Source organism: Rhipicephalus sanguineus, chromosome 3, assembly GCF_013339695.2.
Source record: "Rhipicephalus sanguineus isolate Rsan-2018 chromosome 3, BIME_Rsan_1.4, whole genome shotgun sequence".
Classification (NCBI taxonomy): Eukaryota; Metazoa; Arthropoda; class Arachnida; order Ixodida; family Ixodidae; genus Rhipicephalus; species Rhipicephalus sanguineus.
The window spans coordinates 67,963,732-67,971,853 of NC_051178.1; the positions used below are offsets into that span (position 1 = coordinate 67,963,732).

At 42.8% G+C, this 8,122-nt stretch overlaps 2 long non-coding RNA genes across 2 annotated transcripts; both read right to left on the reverse strand.

The window, feature by feature from the left end:
- Window positions 1-5,460: 5,460 nt before the first annotated feature.
- LOC119386710 (uncharacterized) lies at window positions 5,461-6,135 on the reverse strand. Its single transcript, XR_005182349.2, has 2 exons — window positions 6,067-6,135; window positions 5,461-5,557 (listed from the first exon to the last, which is right to left on the reverse strand). It is a non-coding gene; the product is annotated as an uncharacterized LOC119386710 (long non-coding RNA).
- Window positions 6,136-6,877: 742 nt separating this feature from the next.
- LOC119385536 (uncharacterized) lies at window positions 6,878-8,122 on the reverse strand. The gene is made up of 3 exons (XR_007415587.1): window positions 7,944-8,122; window positions 7,274-7,390; window positions 6,878-7,001 (listed from the first exon to the last, which is right to left on the reverse strand). It is a non-coding gene; the product is annotated as an uncharacterized LOC119385536 (long non-coding RNA).

Below are 8,122 nucleotides of genomic sequence, written 5' to 3' on the forward strand. Positions count from 1 at the left end.
ACGATTTGATTAGAGGATTAGATTGCGCTTAAGGGGTACTGACACGAATATTTTCAGTTGTTTTATTTTTGCGTCCAATGAAGGGTCAAGCCTCAAAAGCCTAGAAAAAGTAGTGCTAAGCGCGAGTGGGCTCTGAAAAAGTAATTACAGTACATTTTTAACAGTTAGTTTCGGTTCGCACTTTACCCTGACGTCACAACACGGTATGAGCTTCTCGTCACGTGCTCGCACAATATATAGTGACGTTACCACGGCCGCTCCGCACCGTGGCTATGGTGGCTGTAGGGTGGCCACCCTAGCCACCATACCGTGGCTAGGGTGGCCACCCTACCGCATGCCCTACGGTGACTCCGTTAGTGACGCACAAGCGGCCATTTTGGAAGTTTTGATGACGCACAAGCGGCCATCTTGAAAGTTTCGGTACCTAACGTCATATCTATAGAACTAGAACTAGTTCACTATAGTCATATCACAACTAGCCAGACTGCTGCGTGAAGTTACAGTGAAGTCACCAGAATTTGTACTGTAGCCCACGGAGGAAGGAAAAAGAGGAGAGGGCATGCCCAGCCGGCGCGCTGCGGGAAAAGTGTGGAGGAAATGACGTCATGGCGGCCATATTCACTGGGCACAATGGCGGCGTTTTGTTATTGATGTGGTGCGGTGCGGCATCGGTTAGCATCGGTCCGGCGGTTCAGCGGCGGTGTGCGCGTTTTCGTGGGCCTCGCACCTAACCGTGGCGTGCTGCAGTTGTACGACAGCATCATTTCTTTGTGCCGCATTGTTAGCTACGCGGTGTTCTCCCGGTGGTGGCTGTAACCAGAATTCTGAACTAGAAAGCGTGGAACGAGCGCGCGTATACGTACTTACTTTGGATTTGCAGTGTCCAGCAAAATCATGCTGAAGAGCCATCATAGAAGATAGCAACTGTGCTCCAGAATCTGTTCAATGAATGCCTTGCAGGTCAGTGACAGTTATGCGGTGTTGGTAATTATGACAGCGGACGATGCATTTGCGGCCCGCAGGTCCTTATTCAAGACTGTAATTGGACTCTTGTTTTTCATGTTCCTTTACAGTTACAGGCATGCTTGTGCGTATTAAATTACCTGTTCTGCCTTCGCTTAAGATGCTCGCTTTTCGCAGTATTGTCTGTATTAGAGCAAAACTCGTTAAAATGTCTACTCACACCTGCACAAGGTCACCAGGTGCACCTCGTTGAATGCGCGTCGGACAAAGCCGTTCGAACGATGGTGACCAAATTATTTTAGAACTCAAGACAGAAGGAGCAAAACACATTTTAATGGACACTTATGACAAGTACAAGTACGGAGGAAAATTGTGAAGTACACATCGAGCAGTACATCTACAATTCAGTGACGTGCAAAAATATTTCACCACAAATATTTGTGACTATAGCAATCCGAGAAATCTGACACGTTGTTAGTCTTTAAAAACAAAAAAAGAATCACTTTTGTTGAGCATTGGCAGCATGTATTTCAAGCCTTCTTCGGGGAGGGTGTAGATGTACCATTCAAATGCAAATTAGAGACTGAATACGGATGTAAGAAGCATAGGTCAGCAAAACTTGTGGAGCCCACTCAAACTCACTTATTAAATATTTTTTGCGCTTAGGGCTCATTCGGACTCACACTCACGAAAATTTTCTTCAACCGGACTCACTCGAACTCAAATTCATCCCTCACAGCCTGATCCGAGTCTGACTAAGCTCCGAGTGAGTTTATTCATGAGTTAGCCTAGAATTAGCTTTTTCAACCATGCTGTCACTGCTCTTTAACGCCAATACCTCACGTTATCGGTGCGCTTCCGGGCACCTTTTGATACAGTACCTTCGAATAGTGAGTGCTCGCAAACCAGTAGAGTCATTTTTCTTGAAAGGATAAAAACATAAGATGTGTTTATCAAGAACTTCCCTAGAAGAGTTGGCGAGGTGGGTAGGCGAAGGCATCTCCATCCGCAATTCGTGCCTCTGATGAATAAACATTTAAATGGGGCATGAACGTCACTGCTTTGGAATAGGTTTGAGTATACGTGAGTATAAACGTGAATTCAGGTAATGCTGATAGTAATGCTGAAGACTAGTAGATAGCTCGGCAAAAACAGTGGAACTCACTCAAGACTCACTAAAGAAATATATCTTGTGCTTTGGGCTCGCTCAGACTCGCCAAACTTTTTTCCTGAGCCTAACTTACTCGGACTCACACTCATGAAAATTTTCTTCAACCGGACTCACTCGGACTCACCAAAATATTACTCACGCAGACTTACTCAGACTCACGGCTCGACTCTGAGTGAGTGGACTCATGAGTGAGTTCGCCAACCTGTAGTAAGACGTGGTGTGCAATATGAATACCAATACAATAGGGAGTACACACAAGGGTTAGACTTCTGTGGGCTTAATTCTGAGAGAAGGGCACATGATCATTTCAGTGTAATGAACATAAAGTGTACCCAAAACACAGTTTTGGTGCATTACACCCATTCAGGTGTGGGATGCCATAGTCATTTCATCCAATTATAAACATATCCATTGATTAATTGTGCATTGAAACGAGAGGCAAGCACAGAACATCTCAGTATACTCAGCTGCATTTAGACGTTAGGGCATCACACATAAGAGCATCATCACACATAAGAAACATTGATTTGGACTACAAAAGCAGATAGCAGAGACATAGGGAAGATAGAAAAAACGATATTGTTACTTAGCCAATTAAATGTTCGAATGTAATGCTATTGCCCTTTAAACTGGGTCAGTTTTGTGAACATTTGGCGCACCTGACTGCTGTGAAAACTTTGCGTTGTCTGCTTACCGACATGATATAGGCGCACATTCAAGTAAGACTCTGCGACACTTCTTAAAAGATGGACATAGTGATTCTCCAGTGGTGAATTATCAAACATGTGTGTGTGCAGTTCTGCAAAGAGTTGTTTATGCTGCAGTGATTCAAGCACTTGGAATACAAGGTCCTGCAAGAGTGATCTTGATGCTAACATCTTCATGTGCACAGCCCATCGAAGAAGAGATTCTGATTTCTTGCAAATTTCAAGGACACTTTTAGATGGGTAGTGAAGCGCCCGCCTGCTTTTCCTTTGAATGAATGCAGTGTCTGCTGCACCTGAAGTGCTAAACATGCTTCACTACAATGGGCACACATCAGCTTTGAGCCCAGCTTGTTTGCCACATAGCCAGCAATGTAGGCAACAGCCCGACTTCCAAAATCACTTATGTGTTCGAATGATGCACAGTAATCATGTTCGCTGACTACATAACTATGCTCAACGGTCTCTTCAGACAAGAGCTGCATCCTCTGAATGGTGGCATTCAGCAGTTCTGTTGCTGAATGCCTCTTGGTTGAGCTGCATGACAGTATAGTTATGCGGTCCAGCACTTGACAATTGCCAGAAACAACATCAGACACTTCATTTTGGACGATCACTTTTTTAAATGCTGCTTGAAATTGTTGGGATGTCGGGTTGTCGTTGTGCCCTCCATGTGCTCTAATTAAGCCAAAAAATAATTCCAAATGATCCTGGCAAATTTTATGCCCAGGAATATACTTTAGTATCTTCTTTTTACAAATGAGAAAATCATACATGGCTAACAGACTGTTCATGCATATTATGAAGCCCAAAAAGCCAGTTTTCCGCCCCGTTTCTATTAAATTTCTTCTGTTTGCAGGCTCTTTCAAGAGGGAAAGGTATCGTATTGTGCTGTCAAACAATTATTTGATGTTATTTACATTCTGTTCATTGACTGGTTTTTTCCACCCTCCCTGATGCATGCTGCGGGAATTGAGTATGTCAAAGAGGTTATTAATAATCACTAAAAATTCCTCAGTTGCCTCCGAATTTGCGAATCCTCTCAAGCACATTGCCCTACATTCAGCAATTGCTGTTGCCACGGATAGGCTCATCACCTGGGCTGCCAGGCGGACCTTCATTGGTTGCCTTTGCCACTCGATGTGAGCCCTTCGCAACTTATTTGCCAGATGCACTCCCTCCTTATCTTGCAAGTCATGAAGTGCTTCTATGTGCGCCCACGATACAACTGTTCCATCCTGGTTAATAAACTATTTGTGGTGTGCAAAGGCATTTCTGACCACCTTTAGCATGTGGCAGGGATCAAGAAAAGCTGCAACTGGTTCGTTTGTAGCTGGGTGCTTGAAGGTTGTTTGAAGGTTCTGAATATCTGCAAAATTGCAGCCTAATTCTTGAAGCATTGCAATGTTAGCTGGCGCACCATCGCATGTCAGAGAAACAATCATGGCCCCTGCTTCATGAGCTGTCAGCAAGCTCTGCCTAACTAAGTTCGCTCGCTGCTCACCTACAAGCCCATCAACTAGGAAGTAGCCAAGAGGAACTTTCCAATGGCCATTAATGGAGACAGCCATTATCACGAAGGCGGCTTTTGCCTGTGGCAAGCAGTCACCTTCGGTTCCTGCGCCCATGTCTACCCCTTTGCGGCACGGCGTCCTCGTTTGAGGACCCGAACTTCGGAGGCGCGTCCCATGCCGCGTGTTTCTTCAAATGGCCTGAAACTCGGTGTGCACATTCGTGCACGCTTCCTGATTGGACAACTAGCGGTCATTTAACTTCACTGCCCTGCGTATTGCTGCAGAGGATCACTTTGCTGGAGACACTACCATTTTAGACGATCGTTCGACGTGCCGCGTTCCAGGACCAACGTCAAGAGTATTTTTTTTCTCCGCTCGAAACAAATACAACCAAAAAGAAGGCGTACATGGTTTTCGGGCCTAATAGTTGATTCTTTTTATGCAAGTACTGAAGCTCACTGATGGCAGAATAATTAGATAATTAGTAACACGCTAATAACGATTAATTACTGAAACTCACAAAAAAACAACACATTTCTTCGTTTTCTTTCTTGATATGTAATACTGAGTGCCTTCGAATCATGCCATGCGTTTTTGACGCATTTGCAGACAGTGCATCATAATGCGTTTCTGAAGGGGCTACATAGCCTTCAAAGTGACCATTTTGCCACTGTACCTGCTGTCTAATTGACATCTCGTCAACTATGAGGCTGCACACAGCTTGATGTCCTCGACTGCTAGTTTCTAAGCATTTCAATTTTAATGCAGTCACAGCCTCTTTAGAGAATCCCGCTTTTCCTTCAACACTCTCATACCATTTTCTTAATGTTCGAGGGTGTGGCAGGCATGTGTCAAAGACTTCCCTTACATATTGATATGCCCGAGGAGAGTAGAAGTTCAAGGTAAGAGCAAAAGCCCTTAGCTCAGGTGAATACTTTCGGGGGTGTTGTCCTGTCTGTTTTGCGATCTGTCGTTTCAAAAGATGCTGATTTGCTGCACCCAGAGTGTCAAGCACTGAAACCTGCTCTCTGAGCAAAATGTTTTCTTTGGTTAGTGTTTTCAAAACTGATTTCAATTCGGCATTTTGTTTTTTTAAGGCGCCTCTTGGACTGCTGAAGTCTTTTGATTGCTTTCCTTGATCTTTGCTGCTCTGAGGCAAGTCTTGCTGTGCGAGCTCGCAAAAAAGCCTTTTCAGGGGTGTCGACCTACAATGCAAAACCAGATAGAACAAAACACTAACTTGTCAGGTGGTAACGTGCGTCACTTGTGAAAGGCTGAAACACTTATAATAACAATATGACTGAGCCAGGGAATTTGGACAGTGAGCCGTAATTTTTCCTTATTCCTGCTCCTTCTGTTGACACTTGCACTTATGGTATTTAAAACATTCAAATGTAGGACAACCTTGTACTATCATATCTTGGTCGCCTCTAAAAAGAACTCATCGATATTAGCCAACCATTTTCTATAACTTGGAGCACAGGTCATTCGTCATTTAATATTGCAAACATCAATTGATTTGTATGTCATGCAGATAAACATGGCATGTACAGTTTTCATGCGTTGCTTTGATCAAATTATGACTTTAACACCCTTTCTTGTCTTGTTATTTTATTAGTTTACTGAACTAAATATTGGGACTGGTTGTGCTACTCTTGATGTATACACGTGCATTGCTTTGGTCTGATAGCTTGCATTTGTTCATCTTCTTTACCTTTGCCTGCTTTCTTTTTCTTGGTGTTTCAAATGGTGCCAGCATGTCTTCTGGCCTTTGTAATTCCTGTGGAAGTAGATGATACCATCTTAATAAAAAACGGTTATTTGTAATTCTGACAATGCTGATATTCACAGGGGCTTACATAGCCAGTTTTAAGAGGTACTGCTGCACACTTAATAGCATTTTGAACTATAATTGAACTATTAAAATAATTGAACTATACTGCTTCTCGAAAAATTGAGGTGGGCTAGTACATGCATTGCTTCTTATCAGGACACTGCAACCACATAACTAAAGGGAAAGTGCATATTATGTTAGTAAAGCCTCAGCTAGAGAAGGTATCACTTGGTATATCATTCAACATTTATGTCACGTGGAAGTGTGTGTTTACCTGCTCATGGGCCGGCTCCCACTGAATACCAGCAACTTGGCCGGATGGACCTGGTGTGGCGATGCTGGCCTGTGCTTCACTCTCCTCACCTCACCAATATCCATGGGAGTCTTTTAGAAAGAGCACGTGTTAGAAATTTTTACTTCTACATCAACTGTAACATCAGTTTACTTATAACAGAGGACAAGCATGCCTGATGAGTAGAACAGAGGTGAATTTTCACCTGTACAAGTGCTGGCTCGATGAAATGACTGGCACTTAGGTTGGAGGGATCTGGGTCAGGTAAAATGATTGGATCTGCACTTTCATGCTGTATATCCATGGCTTCCTAAAAGCAAGAATACCTATGCTATTCAGTGGTTTGCTCTTCAGCAAAGTGTTCAAAGTAGTGAGCTAATGAGCTTAATAATAAAAAAAACGAGAGGGGAAAAGTGATCTGCACCTGTTGGAGTGTGGACTGCCCGTGGAAGCCTGCAGCTAAGTCAGGCGATGCAGGTGTGGAGAGGCAAGCTTGGAGGCCTTCATGAGAAGTTGCAGCAACCTGATAGTGATATATCACTGCTAGTTAAAAATGCCTTCATGAAAAGCTGTACAAAGCATTACAGATGAAGCGAGGCATTGAAACTGGAGGAATGAGTGCAATATAACTGTCATTCCCACAGTTTCTGCATATTGCTTTACTTGCATTGCATTGTACAAATACACATTGAATTCTAATGCACCAAGTACAACCACAATATTTTATTGTTGAGTGGCTGCTTCAAGCATAACTTGGCCTGTAAGCATATTATAATGATCAAGTGAAATGTTTACCTGTGCAAGCAGCAGCAAGCCTTCAGCGCAACCTTGCATGAGCTGAGGGGAATCAAAGGATGAATCGGTGCTTGCTGCATCAGGTGCTCTATCACCTTGTTGTACTGGATGAGGTAGCTGGGGGATTAAAAACTTAGTATTACAATTGTAGATCGGATGTAAAAAATAAAAGAAGAAAAAAAATAACAATGGCACAGGGTTTGCATTACTTCATATCAATATAAATTAACCATGTATATGTGATGCAAGAGGCACTTACAAAAATCTTGCTTTTGATTACCACGTTTATATCTAAATTTCTAGGTGCTGGTTATGAAATTGCTACCTTAAGTTTTTTTTTTGCACCCCACCAATTCGTGCACAGAGTACTAACAGGTATGAGTATGTGCTGTTAAATTTTAAGAGAAAAATATAATTTCGTCAGTGATGTCAAAAGAAGGAAGCCTGAATAGATATGAACTGGTGCATGATAATTTGTTTATTTATTTAACTGCTCATTTATTTATTTTGAATTAAACATTTATTGTATGTCAATCCTTTTTACCATCATTTACCACTATAATGCAAGCGACATACAGGTATCAAGATCGTTTACCAGAGAGAGAAAAATATAAATCGTGAACTATGTATAAGAGAACGGAAATCGGTTCCAAAGTTCATTCATTCTCACCAAGAGAGTAGGAACTGCATGCTCTCGTAGGCGGACTTTGAACGCGGACGTGCGATCAAAATGCTCCTCTAAGAAATGCTTCGAACAAACATGAGCTTCCTTTGCAGGTTCCCGGCGAATATGCGGGGGCCAAATTGCTTCTATCCACTTTGTCCGACGAACGGCATCTTTGGGAAAAC